Genomic DNA, 22,237 nt, shown 5'->3' on the forward strand with positions numbered 1-22,237 from the left:
GTAGTTGCGTCTTCCAAAGGAGAATGGATACACAGTCCTCGTAGGGCCCATCTTACAGCAGTATTCAAATGTGTAGAACCCATACCAACTGGTACCGGCACGCGAAGACTATCGTCCCCAACGACGGGCAGCACAACTGCTGACTGTTTTGTTTCACTTGGACGAGAACGTCGTGGAGATGCTGAAAAACTCGAAGTACCAGTCATCTTGAGTTAAGCGCCAAATGCCCTGACAATGCTTCCATACAAGGTGTCACGAACCCGTATTAAGTGAGAAATATAGCAGCATACTAAGCAACACACTATCGTTCGCGATCTTCCCGCGCTCCACCACGAATGGAAAGAAAGTAAACCTAGTATGGTTGGAGAATAGGAGGCGCCGTTCTCCATGAAATTGACAATGGTCTCCTAAGTTCAGAAGCAGATGTAGATGTAGAATCGTACGATCCAGAGACCAATCACTGCAACTGCAGTCGTAAGCAGACTGATTAAATTCATAATTTTTCACTAACAGTAAGTAACATCACCCCCCCCCCCCCCCAATGAACCATGGAACTTGCCGTTGGTGGGGAGGCTTGCGTGCCTCAACGATACAGATAGCCGTACAGTAGCTGCAACCACAACGGAGGGGTATCTTTTGAGAGGCCAGACAAACGTGTGGTTCCTGAAGAGGGGCAGCAGCCTTTTCAGTAGTTGCAGGGGCAACAGTCTGGATGATTGACTGTTCTGGCCCTGTAACACTAACCAAAACGGCCTTGCTGTTGTGGTACTGTGAACGGCTGAAAGCAAGGGGAAACTACGGCCGTAATTTTTCCCGATGGCATGCAGCTTAACTGTATGATTAAATGATGATGGCGTCCTCTTGGGTAAAATATTCCTGAGGTAAAATAGTCCCTCATTTGGATCTCCGGGCGGCGACTACTCAAGAGGACGTCGTTATCAGGAGAAAGGAAACTGGCATTCTACGGATCGAAGCGTGGAATGTCAGATCACTTAATCGGGCAGGTAGGTTAGAAAATTTAAAAAGGGAAATGGATAGGTTAGAGTTAGATATAGTGGGAATTAGGGAAGTTCGGTGGCAGGAGGAACAAGACTTTTGGTCAGGTGAATACAGGGTTATAAATACAAAATCAAATGGGGGTAATGCAGGAGTAGGTTTAATAATGAATAAAAAAATAGAAGTGCGGGTAAGCTACTACAAACAGCATAGTGAACGCATTATTAGTGCCAAGATACACGAAGCCCACGCCTACTATAGTAGTACAAGTTTATATGCCAACTAGCTCTGCAGATGATGAAGAAATTGATGAAATGTATGATGAGATAATAGAAATTATTCAGGTAGTGAAGGGAGACGAAAATTTAATAGTCATGGGTGACTGGAATTCGACGGTAGGAAAAGGAAGAGAAGGAAACGTAGTAGGGGCTAAGAACCGAAAGAGGAAGCCGGCTGGTAGAATTTTGCACAGAGCATAACTTAATCATAGCTAACACTTGGTTCAAGAATCATGAAAGAAGGTTGTATACATGGAAGAACCCTGGAGATACTAAAAGGTTTCAGATAGATTATATAATGGTAAGACAGAGATTTAGGAACCATATTTTAAATTGTAAGACATTTCCAGGGGCAGATGTGGACTCTGACCACAATCTATTGGTAAGGAACTGTAGACTAAAACTGAAGAAACTGCAAAAAGGTAGGAATTTAAGGGGATGGGACCTGGATAAACTGACTAAACCAGAGATTGTACAGAGTTTCAGGGAGAGTATAAGGGAACAATTGACAGAAATAGGGGAAAGAAATACAGTAACAGAAGAATGGGTAGGTTTGAGAGATGAAGTAGTGAAGACAGCAGAGGATCAAGTAGGTAAAAAGACGAGGGCTAGTAGAAATCCTTGGATAACAGAAGAGGTACTGAATTTAATTGATGAAAGGAGAAAATACAAATATGCAGTAAATGAAGTAGGCAAAAAGGAATACAAACGTGTCAAAAATGAGATCGACAGGAAGTGCAAAATGGCTAAGCAGGGATGGCTAGAGGACAAATGTAAGGATGTAGAGGCTTATCTCACTAGGGGTAAGATAGATACAGCCTACAGGAAAATTAAAGAGACCTTTGGAGAATAGAGAACCACTTCCATGAATATCAAGAGCTCAGATGGAAACCCAGTTCTAAGCAAAGAAGGGAAAGCAGAAAGGTGGAAGGAGTATACAGAGGGTCTATACAGGGGCGATGTTCTTGTCTTGTGGACAATATTATGGAAATGGAAGAGGAGGAAGATGAAGATGAAATGGGGCATATGATACTGCGTGAAGAGTTTGACAGAGCACTGAAAGACCTGAGTCGAAACAAGGCCCCGGGAGTAGACAACATTCCATTAGAACTACTGACAGCCTTGGTAGAGCCAGTCCTGACAAAACTCTACCATCTGGTAAACAAGATGTATGAGACAGGCGAAATTCCCTCAGACTTTAAGAAGAATATAATAATTCCAATTCCAAAGAAAGCAGGTGTTGACAAATGTGAAAATTACCGATCTATCAGTTTAATAAGTCACAGCTGCAATATACTAACGGGAATTCCTTAGAGACGAATGGAAAAACTGGTAGAAGCCGACCCTACGACTTATCTTAGAAGAAAGATTAAGGAAAGGCAAACCTACGTTTCTAGCATTTGTAGACTTAGAGAAAGCTTTTGACAATGTTGACTGGAATACTCTCTTTCAAATTATGAAGGTGGCAGGGGTAAAATACAGGGAGCGAAAAGCTATTTACAATTTGTACAGAAAGCAGATGGCAGTCATATGAATCGAGGGGCATGAAAGGGTAGCAGTGGTTGACAAGGGTGTGAGACAGGGTTGTAGCCTATCCCCGATGCTATTCAATCTGTATATTGAGCAAGCAATGAAGGAAACAACAGAAAAGTTCGGAGCAGGTATTAAAATCCATGGAGAAGAAATAAAAACTTTGAGGTTTGCCGATGACATTTTAATACTGTCAGAGACAGCAAAGGACTTGGAAGAGCAGTTGAACAGATTGGACAGTGTCTTGAAAGGAAGGTATAAGATGAACATAAACAAAAGCAAAACGAGGATAATGGAATGTAGTCGAATTAAATCGGGTGATGCTGAAGGAATTAGATTAGGAAATGAGACACTTAAAGTAGTAAAGGGGTTTTGCTATTGGTCGAAGTAGAGAAGATATAAAATTTAGACTGGCAATGGCAAGGAAAGCGTTTCTGAAGAAGAGAAATTTGTTAACATTGAGTATAGATTTAAGGGTCAGGGAGTCGTTTCTGAAAGTATTTGTATGGAGTGTAGCCATGTATGGAAGTGAAATATGGACGATAAATAGTTTGGACAAGAAGAGAATAGAAGCTTTCGAAATGTGGTGCTACAGAAAAATGCTGAAGATTAGATGGTTAGATCACATAACTAATGAGGTGGTATAGAATAGAATTGGGGAGAAGTGTTTGTGGCACAACTTGACTAGAAGAAGGGATCGGTTGGTAGGACATGTTCCGAGGCATCAAGGGATCACCAATTTGGTACTGGAGGGCAGCGTGGAGGGTAAAAATCGTAGAGGGAGACCAAGAGATGAATACACTAAGCAGATTCAGAAGGATGTAGGCTGCAGTAGGTACTGGGAGATGAAGAAACTTGCACAGGATAGAGTAGCATGGAGAGCTGCATCAAACCAGTCTGTGGACTGAAGACCACAACAACAACAAGTAATATCATTGGTATTTTCTTCACACTTACATTTCGTTAAGTTCGGTGTCCGGACATCAGTCTCCTAAAGCAGACAGACGCAATACTCCAAAAAGAAAAAAAAGTACCACGAAAACCACTTTTGAAAAATAGAAGATTTCCGAGCGATGTTAAGTAAGAAAACGTTTCTGATATAATAACGTTCCTATCGTTAGTTCATCACGTAGATTGGTAGGGTTGAAGAAAAAGATTGCTGGTTCGAATCTCGCTTGTGTCAACGAAATTCTTTCGCTTTTTAAGTTCCCATTTATTATCACCCGCAAATGTTAATTGGCAAATAAAGGGGTCGAAGGGATATAGTCATAACCCACATGGAACTAGTTTTGTGATACAGCAAATGTAAAGATTCACGGAAATCTAAAAATATTTAAAAGAAAATGGAAACCTTCTTTGTACCTTCAAACACTTGCTTAATACTTGCGAAGCATGTAGTGAAATTTTTGAGCCAGACTATCTAAGATGTTGGCAATAGTGACTTATGACTGATCTTAGAGGAAATAATTTAAAGCATAAAATATAAATTTGTAAGGATTTATTTCAAACTAGTCTTACACACTGACCATTGTTTATAATTTTTACACATTTATACATATAGTACAGGTAAAGGAGACTAAAAAATTATTTTACACAAGATAGTTACATCAAGTCATCATTGTTCGCGTTATTTCCAGGACATGACCGAAAGAAATCTTGATTTGCTGCAGGTATGTATGCCATAAGAGACAGTATATCATCAGTTTCTTTCTGGTTAATCATAAGTGGCTTTCTATACTTTACTGGCAGCTGACATGGATCTGGTTCAACGAGCCTTCCTTTCCTCTTGATAAGAATATCCACTGAAGTGAAGGCTTCTATGCCTGAATAACAGCGCTTTACACTCAGACTCAGGCTTAAATCACGTAGTTTCATTGAAACGAAGCGGATCTCCAGGCGTGAATAACGCACGTTTCGAGATCAATGTCTTCAAGGTTTCCAAACTCCGGAAGTCTAATCTTCCCATTTTACACATAATAATTTTTTTTGTATTTTATCGCTTCTGCCCATTCATCTGGCGTGTACACTACAGGAAGTCTGTCTCTTGCATAGGCTTTAATGCGATCAAAACCACGTTTGAAAGTAGATATGGTGTGACTTACCACAGGTAAGTAAGGCTGAACAGATTGAAATCTTGTGGTAGCAATAAGGGACCTTTCCAAAGCAATAATACTCCGATTCTTTGCCTGCCACCTGCAGTTGTCCCTGATTATGAGGAGATATTTTGGTTTTTTTATCTCAAAGTACTTTAACAAGCAGCTCTCAACCTTATCTGAATCCCTCCCTCCATCTTTCTCGCTCCACAGAAACATGTAACCCTTATTTGATCCGAAGCCGTGGACACCACAGTTATATGTCCATATTTCCGTCTTTCAAAATGCTAGACCCACTGGTGGTTTAGGTGTAGGAAACGTCTTCTGCACGTCCATTGCTATCACATGGTGCTTTTTGGAGTTATTTTTAGCCATTACAGTTAAAGACGCAATCACATTTTGCTCATTGTCAGCCTTTCTGAGTTGCAGTTCATACTGTTTCTTTTCTTTAAATTCTCCTGCACATAGTTCTGGGTTATTCTTTGCCATTATAAATGCATCACGTCTCGAACAGATTTCACTTTTTGGCAGTCTAAGCCCTATGTTAAATTCAGATACAGAGTTTCTCTGAATTTACTTTCAGATACTGTAGGAACATGCTTCTCTTTGCAATATTCCAAGTATTTATCACGAAATAAGATCGCAGTTGTGAGATCACATTGCCAATACACTTTACTGGGGTTCTGTTGCCTATTGTAATTACTGTTACACTTGGTATGGCATTGAGGAAATCTCTGACACTTTGTACTGCTTCATCTTGGAATTTATGTGGATAGTTTTCATGTTTTCCTGAAATAAAAAAATAATTGAGCTCAGGTTCTCTTCCTTATACAAGTATCTCTATAATATTCTATTTGAGCAAATGCCTAATATAATAGCAGTGTAACACACAAATTTCTTCAGTCTTATTTTGGAACTGCAAAACCCTGCTTCATTTACTGTTTTAAATTCCTCACTCTTCCCAAATGACTCTGTAAGCCAAGGACGCCTACTAAAGCTTCCTGCAGATCATGACTTCCACTCCACATACCTTCAAGTCACAGGAAAACGTAAGAGACCCACATGACGTTTTCTTACTAGTGTTTTCTGGATTGCTGTGAAAGAAATTATGATAAAACAGAACAAAGTAAACTAAATTTACAAGATATTAGAAAATTTGTATTTAAAAATTGAACAAACCTCCGTTTTTTCAGTACCATTTGTATACAGCTCATCAGGTAAGCATTCTGGGCACTCAAGTTTCCCATGTCCCAAAATGAATGTAAAATGTTTTCTTCTTTCCCAGGTAGATTTGAGTAGCACTTATTAGAACAAGTACATGAACTTACAGTCGAGGCTGCCTAAACAGTCTTGTTAGTTTTTGAAGACATATACAAGTGACCAGCATTTAGTTGACATTTTGCCTTAATTTTTTCCACTTATCAGTATTTCGTTTTCTTTTCTGTGAAGGCTTTGGTTTCTCAGGTGATTTTCCATTTACTCTACTTATTTCAAGCTTTAAATGAAGAGTAAAATAGTCTCAGAATTTGCGTGAGACATAGTCATAAGCTACACAAAAAAGAAAATATTGCCGAAATAGCTTTCACCAATTGCTCTCTATATCCAAAGGATGAAGACCTTCAGTTCCACTACAGTCCGTCACATATATTTGTTGAAGATGCAAAGACGATTCAGGTGTTCCTGGGCCATCTTCCATTTTGCTGTGTCTTGTAACTATGTATCTTTTAAAAATATAACCAGATGCAGGGCGTAGAATTGCGCTCCGTCATAGCCTGCCACCTGCTGCAGAAAGACAGAACTTTTTCAACAAAATAGAAAGAAAACATTATTAAGAATGTTGTAGCATGAAAAACTCAATTTCGAAAAGGTTGTGGCTTATGACTATTTCTCCGAGCCCTTCAAATATTAAATAACATTTTAATAAAAACAGCTTTTTATTTCAAAATGCAGTATTAAATATAAAATTCGGTACAAAAATTCGATACATAAAACTGAAAATGAAATGTTATTTTAGTCATAGAGACTGCAAAATTTCATTTAACAACAAGGCATTTTGCAAGTCTGTTCCAAATTTTAAATTGTGTTCATCTGACGAGTAATTACAAATAAAAAATTATGATAGAATGTTTGTTATTAAACACTCCGTTTTATAATAAATATAGAATTAAAAAGATTATGCCATTAGTGAGATTCAATCAACGACTATGTGACTTCAGTCCCATCATGCCACGTTAATTTACCGCAAATGTTTTGTAGCGTACCTAACCGCACTGGGAAATGTTTTAATTTCATTAATTGTGTCGCACTGCTTTAGGATACTGATGATTATGGGTTTAAAAAGACTAAACATTTACAGCCATCAGTCTTTTATTCACCCTCCAGGACGGAATGTATGCATCCCATCTACCTGTGAGTAGAGTAACCTCATGTATAAGTGTGAGAACTTTTCCTAAATGTTTTGGTAGCGTGTATTTGAGGTGGGTCGTGGGTACCAACCCGACGTTTACCTAGTTGGACGTTGCAAATCGGATAAAAGCCACATCCTGGCTGTCCGGCTTACTAGCCCTGGTCGTTTCTGCGAGGTGGATTCGGGTCAACTACCTCTCTCCGTGTCAGGAAGCGACACGTTAACGTGCGCCGCTATCGGGGGCGTGTACTGCTTCAGGTCGGAGAAGCACTTTAGTGGCAGGCCGGCATGGCGGTCGGTCCACTGGCCGCAGCTCATGTGTCAGTCGCGCGACGGAGGTTAAGGAGCCAGCTGCGGCTCTGTGTCTCTGGAATCGTGAGGCGAAACAAAGGAAGATGTTGAGTACATACTATTGTTGCAATCCCGCTCTATAAACGGAATGTCTGTTCTTTCTTGGGCCGCACGGGATAGCGGCGCGGTCTTAGGCGTCTTGTCACGGTTCGCGTGGCTCACCCCCCACATCCCCCCTCCCTCCCCCCCACCCCGTCGAAGGTCCGAGTCCTCCCTCGGGCATGCCTGTGTGTGTTGTCCATAGCGTAAGTTAGATTAAGTAGTGTGTGTGCTTAGGGACCGATGACCTAAGCAGCTTGGTCCCAGGAGATCTTACCATGTATATATATTATTTCTTGTGAAACGAAAAGTATTTACCTATCGTCATTCTTGAGCTAGACGTTGAGGATAATAGCAAACAAGTGGAGGATCTTTCATAGACCACTTCAATTTTCCCGTAAACATTGTTAACGTATGTAATGCTCTACTCAGTTACGTACGATTCTTTAGAATATGTCACGACGAATACAGTCATAGATCTAATTAACACCATGAACCTTATTTACCGATTACCTTGTATAGGAAAGCGTTCTGTTATTGCAGTTGGATTATTTTCCACGAATTATGAGTACATATTGTGTTAATAAAATATAAATAAAAGTAGAAGAGCTCACACAGAGTGTTTTGTTTCTGTGATGTACACTTACTGCCATCGAACATCGTAGTCATTTTATCTCACATTTTCTCATTCAGGTTTTTAACTGCATGTTTTTCGGGTGACAAGTCCCACAGAGAAAACCTCTCCTTAATTTTTATAATAAATTTCTACGTATGGAAGTCCTTGTTGTCGGAAACATCCTTTTGTACAGACGCCGCAACAACCAAATAATCAAGTGCAAAAAATCAACGCAGCTATAACGGCGTCGCTGGCTGCCCGCACACTGCCCCATGCGAAATCCACCCGCATTCAAATTACACTTCCAGTAATAATCTTCTCCTGTTGTTGATGAGCCTCTCGGACACTGAATATGGTGAAATCGTTAACCTCTGAAGTATTTTGACGAAGCAGTTATACATCACTTTCCCGTGACGATGTCACTATCAACACTTATTACGTCCTAAAAATCTTCAACAGCCTTAGATTTCTATCATCTGGTCCGCCGCAGCTAAGCCGCTAGGTGTCTTACCCGCCGCGCAGAGGACTCCGTGAAAATATGCCTATCTCTAATGTAGTTTACCATGAGGAAGGTCGTTTTTAATGTGGTCCAATATTTTTGTTAATCTTATCAGACACAGTGTTACTGTAATGTACCACTGCTGCAACCCTCTCTGCTACTTGCTCTCCCAGTACGTAACATGTTGTGATATTTCAGTAATTGCTTCTGCTTTACGTCAGACTATAATGCGCTGTACGGGAGACTCGCAAAATTCTCTCCAATGATAACTCACTGCGGTTAGGAAACCAGAATCCCTAGAGCACTGCAGGAAGGTAAACAGTGAGAGAAAGTCCAAGACTTGTCTGAAGGTTCGATGAGCGGAAATACTGAATTCTGTTAGAGAAACTCTGATTAGACTCTCACGATTTCTGAAAAATTCTGAAGTATTGATTGAAAGACATAGTTCTTCTCCTTTTTTTAATTCTGCAAAATAAATCGTATTGGCAGTATCGGGAATGACAAACATGTCGACAGTTTATAAACTTTGACTTATCTCATTAGTCCCACATAGCCACCTCCTTCCTCCCTAGCTCTGACAACTTTATTTACGTCTGTAGTCCACCATCCTCTGGAAAGCGGGTGACGTACGGTTCCTAGTGTACCAGAATCATTTTCCCGTTTCTGTTCCATTCAGTGTGCAGAAACAAAAATTGTTGGTAAATCCCCGTAAGTCAGAATTTTCTTAGTTATCAACACTGTGCTCATTGCCTGAGATGTACGTTGTGGGAAGAAATTTTTCTTAGCCCCGCATTTAAATGAGTATAAATTAATCATTTTCCTCCATCCTCTTCCATTCGATTCAAAGGAAGAAAGATTTTCGGTAAATCTGTTTAAGTCCGCAGTTTGCTAATTTCCGCCATTGTGGCCATTACTTGAAACGTATGTTGTAGAAAAAAAAATGGTTCTTAGCCCCGCATTTGGTTGTGTGTACCAAATCATTATACCATGTCCTGTTCCATTTGGTACACAGGACGAAAAATTGTCGATACATCCGTGTAAGTCCTAATTTAGCTAATTTTTTTTCTGCCATTGTGGTCATTATCCGAAATGTGTATTGTAGGAAGTAATGCTTCATAGCCTCATATTCGAATGTGTGCACCAGAATCATTCTTCTCCTTTCTGTTCATTCAGCACGCACGAAAAAAATTAAAAAATTATCGGTAAATCCGTGAAGTCCTATGTCGCAAATTTTTGCCATTGTGGTAATTTCTTGAAATGTACTTTGTAGTAAGATACGGTTCTTAACGATACGGTTCTTAACCCAACATTAGAAAGTGGTTTCTCAGAATTTCGCAATCCTCACTATCAAGTATTCTCTTTTTTCTTTACAATAATTTACCAGTGAAATCGATGCGCAGTGGCTTTCTTATTGGATCTCTCATTGGAGTTAGTATCTCAGTGATGCGATGACGCTAACCAACTAGAGGCAAAATTCAATCATACCATTTTCGAGTGTAAACTTTCTCACGACAGTCTTTCGTCCACGTTCTCATGAGTGGAAACCCTGGCATACTAACTTTACCTGGTTTCAATCTTCTAGACTTGACAGAAGCTGTTTGGGGTGTATTGCCCACCTTTTCACGTCGACGGTCGATGGTGAGTACATCTGAAATACGGAGACCATTATTCTCCGACACTTTTCTACTCATAAACTACATCATAGAAACGATGCAGGGCTCAATTGTACTCAGTACAATATAAAGATGTATGGCAAGCATATTGTTGTCGTACAGTAACAAACATTACCTGCCTCTACTTTACCGGTACCACATTCTGTCTTCAGCACATCAAAGCCTAGCCTTTGTGTACTCTGCTGGTAATATGAGCAACACTCACCATCAAGTATTCTCTTTATTCCTTAAAATAATTAATCAGTAAAATCGACAGGAGGTAAAGAACGATATACGATAGAGCGTTGTTCGGAATACGACGACAGAGGAACTGACAATATCACCTGACAGACATCGACCAGAACGGTGTAGAGTACCGAGGAGAAGTCATTTTGAGCATTACTTAATGTTGATCTCATATCGGCATGAACGGTCTTTACAACTGCGTTAACAATTATACGCATTCAAAAAATTTTGCAAATAATAACTATCACAAAGTACATTAACTAGGAAGTTGTGGTTTTCAGCATTAAAATAGAATATTACGTATTTTTAGGAACAATAGACACACAGTTATTCATGATACACAAATACTTGTGCACTCGGGCAAGTCCTGTGTTACATTTGCGGATATATATCAGACCTGACAATAAATCTGGAAATGTCTAAGTCACTCATGACAAAACAGAATAACATAACCGCTAAAAATTGCATTAACCAACAACTCTGTATCTTCAAATGTTGTTAACTACAGATTTTCTCTAAAGGAAAGAAACTTCATCCTCTTATTGCTCTCCTCGCTGGAGGCACGAGCTGCAATGAATGACTTTCGGAGTAATCATGAAACGATGTCCATCGTGGTGCTCAGTTTACGTGAAATAAAATCGCCGTACTTCACGTTGTGAATCGTCTTTTTATATTCTCTGCCGTTTCTCACGCAAATCATTTGAGCTATTTATAAAATACTATTTCATCACTCAAATAAATCACATTATAGTGACAACTATTACCAGCTTCGGTTATCTTTAGCAACGATCTTCCTGCCGGCCAGTGTGGCCGTGCGTTTTAAGCGCTTCAATTTGGAACCACGTGACCGCTACGGTCGCAGGTTCGAATCCTGCCTCGGGTATGGATGTGTGTGATGTCCTTAGGTTAGTTAGGTTTAAGTAGTTCTAAGTTCTAGGGGACTGATGACCTCAGATGTTAAGTCCCATAGTGCTCAGAGCCATTTGAACCATTTGAATCATTTTCCTGCCATGTTACTTCCTATCCCGGATGTGATACAAACCCAGTACTTGCATCACTTCCCGTGCAGCACGCACTAGTCTTTTAATATACTATTGAGGCAGTAACATACGTAAACGGTTGCTGATGCAAATTGAAACTGGTAATTGTGTTGATTACTATTTGAACTGATAGTGAAGCATTTTGGTTTATTTTAAAGTTTTCCTGTAGTGACGTAATGTGTGACTAAAGAATTTTGACATAGCACCAGCTGTACTTGGAATCGACGAGAAAAAAAGGAACTCAACAGAGTATGGGGAACGTTTTACAAAGAACTGCAGAAAATTAACAAGCAGTTAGTATGTCTTCGTTTGCTCCTGCAATTTCTAGAGAGAATTATCCTTGATATGAATCTGGTGTATGTGGAAAACTGAACATTGGCTGGTATAAATTATTAGCAGTTAGTCATCACCACATTCCTCACCTGAAATTTCCGAAATCAGAAATGTTTTAATTGCAGGTTAAATTGTAGCGCAGTGTTGACCTCTATGACAGATTGGAAGGCCCAAAACTTCATGCATTCCTAATGAGTTTATGTATACAGATCTTGAAATACGAAGACGGTAGTGTGATATTTATTACAGGGCTAGAGATATTGGCCTCCTATGTTTTACAATCCCCGTCCGCAATGCTCGAAGTCTGCCTGGTCTTGGATCAGCTGCGTCTCTTCTTCCGTGATTCCACTTCACGATCACATCATCTACGGTCGACTGGGCAGCTTCAGAAGGGATGAAATTTCTCTGATTGATCTGTTGCTCAGGTCACATCCGATGGCTAGTCCACGTTCAAAATCACGGGACTCTCCTGAATGACCCATTCTGCTGTTACCGCTTCTCTACTGACAGCAAAATACTCTCCACCACCTTTTATACAGGTGAGTCCGCTTCTCGTGACATCTAGCGGTTAATTCCGCATTACTTACGGGTGTTCGGATACTTTCGAACAGACAGTGTATGTGCGGAATGAGATTTTCACTCTGCAGCGGGGTGTACTCTGATATGAAACTTCCTGGAAGATTAAAACTGTGTGCCGGACCGAGACACGAACTCGGAACCTATGCCTTTCGCGGGTAAGTGCTCTACCAACTGAGCTACCAAACAACAACCCACGACCCATACTCACAATTTTACTTCCGCCAGTATCTTGTCTCCTATTCTTTCTTCCAGGAGTGCTAGTTCTGCAAGGTTCGCAGAAGAGCTTCTGTGAAGTTTGGAAGGTAGGAGACGAGGTGCTGGGGCAATTAGAGCTGTGGAGACAGGGCGTGAGTCGTGCTTGGGTAGCTCGGTTGGTAGAGTGCTTGCCCGCGAAAGGTAAAGTTCCCAAGTTCGAGTCTCGGTGCGGCACACAGTTTCAATCTGCGAGGAAGTTTCAGTGTATATGCGACCAGGCGAAGGATCTTCTGATGTTAAACGTTCTTACATGTCGTTTGGGAACAAAAAAGAAAGCCTTAACGTTTAATACGTGACGAATGCGAAGTAATTTAAGCAGATATATTGCTAGTTCGTAGCGAACAAAATCTGACGGTCGCACCAGAATCGGTTCTATAAGGAAGAGCAACAAGGGTAGAAGAGAGAGTCATTGTTGAGATTATCAGGTGATTACTCACTATACATTAGCTAAACTTCCTCCTGAAACGTCTGTAAGACTTTCTCACTCTTCTGAGTTGTGGGAGTTGAAATCGTCTCATAGCACCAGAGGTGGTCCCAGCTGGGATAAAAGTTCGTTCTATTGTATTCCACTTATCCTGCTTTTCGTGAAGCAATGTTTCGATAGCAGGGTGAATTATATAGTTCGTTTTCTAGTTCGCACTATTGGAGAACGCAACCTTGTGGAGGAAGGTTAAACCTCATTCTGAGAATATAAAATGTTTTCGCTACTGAATGGCGATGTTTCCTTTCCTCTCTGGCCTATCCCAGTGGATAAGATTGGGTCCTCAAAAATAGATATATCTCTTGTGTTTGAACCACGTTTCTGAAATTCATGCCGCAGAAATATTTCGCATTTAAAGTTCTCTGAGCTGCTTTCTTCACTTACTACAGATGACCCGGCGTTCCACTGGGGAAACCAGTAGACTGTTATGCGAAATAATACAATTGCGTTTCTTCAGTTTATGATGTCCAGTTCCGTACTGTTATGAATCTGTCCCACAATTGATATCAGTCTGCAGATGTAACATGTCATAATTGTAATACATTCATAGATAAAATGGTCAGATCAGTGGAATTACCTGTAGGTTGGAAGAGATTGATCTTCATATAACTTTCAACACATCCCCTTAGAGTCGAAAAACAGTGTTGGAACATCCTGAGGCTGTAACTGTTACGTATATAAAACTGTCTAGCACACCGGCTCCGGATGGAACGTTGAGAATTGTTGCCTCTAGAACCAAATAGCGATTTGAAAACTCGTGTATTAGTCATTTCCGACAGTTAGCTCATCAGGAAATATCTCTGTGTATACTGTGAGTAGTGTTGGCATTGGTGGTGGTTGGTGACGGAGGGAGGTAGAGCAAGTATCAAGGGAAGAATGGAAGCCTTCTTGCTGTCGAAGAGTGGACGATGTGTAATCCTATATATCAAACATATCGGCCTGGGCGTCACAACTGCACGCGTCTGTCGTCAATCAGAAGGACTGCTAGGAATATATTCTCAAGGAATTTTTAAGTTGACTACAGCATACTCGTTCTCTTCACGTTTCCTGATTAGAACGAAACGATCCTCATCTTCACTGAGACGGCTTTCTCCACTATGCAACCACTTTGAAAAGAGAGGCTACGCAGCTGACTGGCTGGGACATTGTCTTTATGGCTTTTGACTGCGACACCGGGTGTAGAGATGATCGGATCCTGGGCACACAGATGTATAGGTGGCATATAAGGTTGCATTTCACATCTATTATTATGCAGGTATCTGGTAATAATCTGTGAATCAAAATTATGCAACATTAATAACCGCCGATTGCTTTGTATGGTTATTTTCTTTGTGGCCCTCGTCACATTAATGACTTTAACAAATAATTTAATCTAGGATAATATTTCCAGCTGGTGAAATTCTAAAGAAAGAAAAGGCCCAATTTATTATTTTACGTACTCGCAATGAATGCATTTTGCTGCTTTAAACCAGATCAAATCTTGAAAGGGTGGTTGTACTAAAAGTGTTGGTATTTCAAACAGTTTATATAAAATTATTCTGAGTGGAAACATCAGCTGCTGCGCTAGTTGTGGGACTATCTTTTGTAAGAACTTTTATCTCGACGACAAGCTCATAATTTACCTTACTGTCTCGTTCTTTTCTCACAATTACCATTCACAGTGTAAAGCACCCCAGCGAATGCTGCAGTACTAGCACCCTGATCAGTGTTCACAGTCCGCGAGATAAGTGGACCATACTCTTCTCCGTACCAGTCTATGCTCACATTTCATCTCAGAGAGCAACTGTGAGTTGTTAACAGGCTGCCGAAATGCCAGTTGGGCCGCCCGATGTTACTACTAACGGACGGTAGCACAAACAAACAAAAATACTTGACTCCTGCTTAATAATCAACGCATAAAATGACTGCGTAATCAAGCAACTTTTCTCTAAGAGAACTCACAAGGTAACTGTCAGAAATAATCAGAGACATTATTTAAATTAATTGAAACAACTGCAGACGACAGTAGCAGCTGTGTATGTTTATGCTGCCAAAACAACAGTAATTTTCTTTAAACTCCCAATAGGGACATAATGTCACGATCTACAGCCTCTGGAGCAGTTCTGCTGTCGTTAAGCTCCGGATAACAACTACACAGATCAAACATGAACACCTCTCAATGGCCGTCCTAACATACATTTTTAAGATGCAATATCATCGTGTAACTAATGGTGGGCGTTGCTACAAAACATAATGGTCATAAAAAAAAATGGCTCTGAGCACTATGGGACTTAACTTCTGAGGCCATCAGTCCCCTAGAACTTAGAACTACTTAAACCTAATTAACCTAAGGACATCACACACACCCATGCCCGAGGCAGGATTCGAACCTGCGACCGTAGCTGTCGGACGGTTCCAGACTGTAGCGCCTAGAACCGCTCGGCCACCCAGGCCGGCATAATGGCCATCCTTTCAGACCGAAATGTGGGAGATCACACTTCTAACTCCAGACGTGCAAGTGTACACCACCCCTAGTCAAGGGAAACAACATGTAGGCATCCTTAGGTAGGGTTCAATTAGAAGTTTTTCACGGACCGTAAGGAAGTTTGTCCCTATACAAGTAACAGTTGGGTGCCCCCAGAATGGCTTTCAAAGCCACCAGCAAGCCATGGCGGATGCTTAGAAATGTAAATTTGCTCATTTAAGAACCAGGCGCGCAAAGTATTTAGCAAGGAGACACGGCATAGCTAAGTGGGTGCCACTGCAACAGAGAACAGGCGGCCTAAGGCTGACGGTGGCGGCCTGCAGTCAACACGCCATTCATCCCCCACGTTCCCTGTAGTCTGCACACAGGGGAGATTCGTTACCAGTTCAACGAAGCAAACAATTTGTGCAGAGGCAACGATGTTACTTGGGACGATCGCCCTAATGAACTGTTATCAAACAATATAACATATAAGAAAAATCCGAGATGATTGTTAGACTGGCTGGGCGACCTGTAAAGAATTTTGTAGACCTGTAAGACATCCGACATGATCAATAACATTTGTTGAAAAATTGACACACTGTAATACTATCAGAGATGGAGATGTGAAGAACTTGGAAGATCATTTGAACAGAATGGGTAGTGTATTAAAATAACAGGTAAAACATGGACAGTGGAGTGTAGTCGAATTAAATTAGACGAGCTTAATTTAATCAGATTAGCAAATGAGACTTTAAAATAGGCGAGTGTCTGCTACTTAGGTAGCGAAATAACTGACGATGCCTGAAATAGGCGCCGCACGGAGTGGCCGCTCGGTTAGAGGCGCCATGTCACGAATCGGGTGGTCACTCCCGCCGGAGGTTCGATTCCTCCCTCGGGCATGGGTGTGTGTGTGTTGTCTTTAGCGTAAGTTAAGTTTAAGTAGTGTGTAAGTCTAGAGACCGATGACCTCAGCAGTTTGGTCCCATAGGAATTCACACAAATATGAACATTTTCTGCAGAAACAAGCAGGATATAAAATGCAGTATGCCAAAAGCAAACTAGCTTTTCTGAAGAAGGGAAATGCGTTAACATCTGTCACAAATATAGCAAGGGAAACTCCCCATCGAACCCCCTTCAGATTTAGTGGTAAGATGGCCAATTGGATAGCCCGTCAAAAACTGTACACAGATCAAGCATGAAAACAGGAAGAAGATGTAAACGTGAAAAAAGAAAAAAAACTCGAAACATTGAACGATACAAGTCCAAGAGGTGCAAGATCGAGCGAGCGTGCGAAGCTGCGGCGTCATAGTTATATGATCACGTGCCGAGAGCTCCCGTGAGCCCAACCTTTTTTTTTTTTCTTTTTTCTTTTTCACAAAATTATGAACTGTCTGTCCGGCCATTGACATGTCTGTTCGCTATATTCAAATTTATGTTCGTGTAGTGGTGTAACGCCATTTCGCACCAGAGAGGTGTGAGAAAGTGACCTACAGACGTATGTACCTCCAGTTTGTTCTACACAAGTACTACATGTTATGACTCTTGCGTCCCGTTTTGGAAGTTTTGACTCTTGAATTGCTTTGTTGTAATATACTTCACATCCGATTATTTGTTGTTTTCATTTCTGTGAGAGGTCTATACGACATCTCTCACTATTCATCACTTTAAGTGCCGACGGTAATATACTCTTACCACATGACTCATATCCTATAACCAACGTACGGTATGACAACTGCCAAGACTGCAGCAGGAGAACAGACACGTCAGTGAAAGGACGGAAAGTTCATAATTTTGTGGAAAAAATGATACGAGGGATATTTGCTTCGCAGTCCAACATCATGACCACACAACTACGACGACGTGATGGTTGTAATGCGTGATAGTTGTAATGCGTGATAGTTGTGAAGCACATCTCGAGCTTAGATCGTCCACTGTTTCTCTTTTGCTTTTTTTTTCACAGTTCAGTACACCTTCTTCCTGTTTTCATGCTTGATCTGTGTTCAGTTTTTGAAGGGCTGTCCACTGACCAATATTACCACTAAATCTGAGAGGAGCGCGATGGCAGTTTCCCTTGTATTTTTTTTATGTCCTTCCTAAAAGTATTTGTCTACATCACAGCCTAATATGGTAGCCAAACGTGACCGATAACCAGTACAGACAACAAGAGAAAAGAACCTTTTAAATGTAGTGCTCCAGAAGAAAGCTGAATGTTATATAGGTAGACTGGTCAGCTAATGAAGACACACTTAACCTTCTAAGATGTTTAATTTGCACATGCACTGAAGATGTTTGGGTCAAAAAGACGCAGTTCTTTTCTGTTTCTGGTAGGTGTACTTTTACACAACAGTGTACTGAAATCAGATAGTTTAGCGCATTAATCATTCACACTGCATAATAGAATAGTGCAGCAATACAATAATCGAATTTTATAGTGATGTCTGTGTTGATTTTACTACCCTATGCCTAACTTTTACTGACAATTTTTACACGTGTATGTAAGTTGTTTCTTGCAAGTGCATATTTTACACTTAGCACACTTAACTTCAATTTTTCCACAGGGATGATATCTCCCTCTCATCGTACTCCTTGGATCATTTCCCTCCGATGTGGCGGATGCATATTCGAAGTGTGTACTTGTCTCTGCAGCTTCCCTTGCAGCATTCCCTCTTGGAAAATACCCTCGTCTCTTCATTCCACATCAATTAGCTTCTCGCCAACAGTTTCTATGAACAATCATATTCGCTGTAATGTGTTTGTTTTACACTGGGGGTAAATTGCCTTGAACACCACGTGAAGAGCTATACACAGGTATGTAAATGATTTCTGATAACACAAAAATAGGCCATTTGTCTTCTTCTTTACTGTATGATACAATACCATCTTGTCTTAGTGTGTCCAAGGCTCCTTTCGTAGCACTGTAGTCTAACATAATCGGAGGTTTTCTTTTGATGCCGTCACTGACTTTTGCATGGTGATACAGAATGCTTTCCAGAATAAAATTTGTTTTTCGTTGGTATGTATGATACAAGTATTGTGCCCTTTGTGAAATCTGGGGTTAATATGTAACTAGGAACCCCCTGGTCTGCAATAGTTTTGGTGGGAGGGAATGCCTATTTTTCACACAGTTTCGACCATGATATTTCTCTTCCTCGGCATTTGTCGTAGCTCACAGGAAGTGAAAAAATCGTCACAGGTAATGTTACGCCCTTTCAAGCTGTAAGACAGGTCAGTTACAAACTTTAAGCATTGGCTCTTTTCAGGGGTGCTCCTGGTCATTTCCAGGCATATGGCTGAATATTTCGTATGTGACTTGTTTCATTGTCACCAAGTACCGAAAACTTGATGCCATAATTTGCTGGTTTACTAGACATATACTGGTGGAAAGGGCAGTTTTCCCTGAATGCAAGTAACAAACGTGTTGGGATTGTATCACTTACATAATATCTCTACCCATTCATCTCATACATCCCTTACAGGTGTAAAGGTATCTTGTTCATGTCTTCGTAATCTTGTATCACGGTCAAAAAATTAAATAACCCTTGGTATCTTTCTGAACGTTTCTAGTGACTCTGTTGCTCCGAAAATTGGACGCTCGTTGTATTCGTCCCACAAACTTTCTGTAGACTTATTAAGTAACATTATACTCCAGCAAATAACAACAAATCTATGTAAGCATCTACGGCAGAACATTTAATGTTTTCGACTTATCTCCATTATCCACTATCCATCAGAATGGCCGAGTATATTGTTTTCAATGGCCGAGTATAATGTTTTCATGGAGGAAGGAACAGTTTGAAAGATGAGTATTCAGTTGCACTGCAGAAATTGGCAAACTTTGCTGGTCTTGAGTCAAGTGACCTATATTATATGCTACATCCCGCCTCGGTTGAAGCAGGGGTTCTGTCTTCCATTCGACTGATCTACCCTTTGAAATCAGAACTGCACTGCTTACCATTCGCTGTTCTGGTGTATCATCTGGTGAAGAGCTGCTTTCCGAAATATGATCTACATTCTCGGAAACTATTTCATCACTACATGATATGTTTAGCAGTGTGTTTGCAGTTTCATCATCTTTCAAAACGGCCATTATCTCAATTAAAAAAACACTTACGACACATATCAATTGTAAAGGTAGAAAAGAAGTGACCTGCGTAGCAATGAATCTCTTTATAAATTGATTTGATTACAACAGACAACAATGACCTTTCCTACTTTCTACGCAAATAGACACTCCACTGTTCAAAAGGACAATGTCTTTACACCCGCCTTACTGCATGCATACGCGTCCCTGACAAATTCCATACAGTCAGAACCTGTTGTAGCAGTGAAGGTGAAAATTTGCTGTAACAACGCAGAATAAAATACGGAGTGCTAAAAACAGACGAACAGCTTGAGGAGTACTACTTCTGTGAATAGTAAACTAAAAGCTCCAAAGTAGTTTTTTTTCTGCTAGAGTCGGTGGCAAATAAAGTCAGTGAAGGGAATTCATTAAAATCAAATATTTTCAGAATGATAGACCTTCAAGAGTCCTTGCAGTTCAAAATAGACCCGAATATCTTACGAAGTTTAATCGAATCGGGGGAAAAGAAATGTCTCTCATCAGCATGGATAGGTTGATAGGACAAATGCTGAGGTTGTTTTGTTGTTGTGGTCTTCAGTCCTGACACTGGTTTGATGCAGCTCTCCACGCTACTCTATCCTGTGCAAGCTTCTTCATCTCCCAGCACCTACTGCAACCTACATCCTTCCGAATCTGTTTAGTGTATTCATCTCTTGGTCTCCCTCTATGACTTTTACCCTCCACGCTACCCTCCAGTGCTAAATTTGTGATCCCCTGATGCCTCAGAACATGTCCTGACAACCGATCCCGTTTTCTAGTCAAATTGTGCCACAAACTCCGCTTCTCCCCAATTCTGTTCAATACCTCCTCATTAGTTATGTGATCTACCCATCTAATCTTCAGCATTCTTCTGTAGCACCACATTTCGAAAGCTTCTACTCTCTTCTTGTCCAAACTATTTATCGTCCATGTTTCACTTCCATACACGGCTACACTCCATACAAATACTTTCAGAAACGACTTCCTGACACTTAAATCTATACTCGGTGTTAACAAATCTCTCTTCTTCAGAAACGCTTTCCTTGCCATTGCCAGTCTACATTTTATATCCTCTCTACTTTGACCATAATCAGTTATTTTGCTCCCCAGACAGAAAAACTCCTTTACTACTATAAGTGTCTCATTTCCTAATGTAATTCCCTCAGCATCACCCGACTTACTTCGACTACATTCCATTATCCTCGTTTTGCTTTTGTTGATGTTCATCTTATATCCTCCTTTCAAGACACTATCCATTCCGTTCAACTGCTCTTCCAAGTCCTTTGCTGTCTCTGACAGAATTACAATGTCATCGGCGAACCTCAAAGTTTTTATTTCTTCTTCATGGATTTTAATACCTACTCCAAATTTTTCTTTTGTTTCCTTTACTGCTTGTTCAATATACAGATTGAGTAACATCGGGGAAAGGCTACAACCCTTTCTCACTCCCTTCCCAACCACTGACTGTATTATATGTTAATAAGACATGAGATCACTTGAAGCTGAGGTATCAAGTAGGTAAGCGTGGGAGGGTGTTGGGGTAAAGTAAGAGTCAGAGCCTGACTGCAGTGAGCAGGTACAAGAGGATGGAGGTTGCGGTAGTTATGTATAGATGAAGGGACGTGCACAGAACAGACTAGCCTGGAGAACTGAATCAAACCAGTCTCAGGAGTGAAGAGCGCCGACAATAGGAACAATGACAAAAAGTCATACAATGTGGGCTTTCACGGACGGTGTTGTCTTCAGTTGAAACTTCCGGGCTGAGAGGCCGTGGTCGGTGTATAAAATTTCCACCTGACGTTTCGTCTCCACTGCGGGAGACATCATCTGAGGTCGTCCGGTTACTGGCACTGAGGCTCCAGGTACTCTCGCATTTATAGAGCGCATAGAAGGCACCACCATTCGTCACGTGATGCCGACGGTATGCCTATCTTTGGAAGGTGTTATCATCCTTGATTAAGAGTAATCGATTGTCATTCTGCTGGCGCAACGTCGACATCCATATGTTGTCCAACTTTAAAACTTCCTCTTTTCTATTAAAATTGTTATGGTGTTTGTGAATTTATATTGCTTCTGTCTCATTAAATTTAATTTCGTGATTCCCATCTCGAAAAACATGCTCAGCTTCCAGATGGGAATCACGAAATTAAATTTAATGAGACAAGCATTCTAGCATGAAGATCCCATTATCATGCGCGCATGTATAGAGAAGCAATATAAATTCACAAACACCATAACAATTTTAATAGAAAAGAGGAAGTTTTAAAGTTGGACAACATATGGATGTCGACGTTGCG

The 22,237-nt window shown here is 40.7% G+C and overlaps 1 protein-coding gene across 1 annotated transcript in view; it reads left to right on the forward strand.

Moving 5' to 3' along the window:
- The window catches only part of LOC124775812 (regulating synaptic membrane exocytosis protein 2-like), a 137,095-nt gene that overhangs the window by 106,341 nt on the left and 8,517 nt on the right, over window positions 1-22,237 (forward strand). The window lies entirely within an intron of this gene.

The sequence above is a fragment of the Schistocerca piceifrons genome, chromosome 2 (genome assembly GCF_021461385.2).
Source record: "Schistocerca piceifrons isolate TAMUIC-IGC-003096 chromosome 2, iqSchPice1.1, whole genome shotgun sequence".
Taxonomy (NCBI): domain Eukaryota; kingdom Metazoa; phylum Arthropoda; class Insecta; order Orthoptera; family Acrididae; genus Schistocerca; species Schistocerca piceifrons.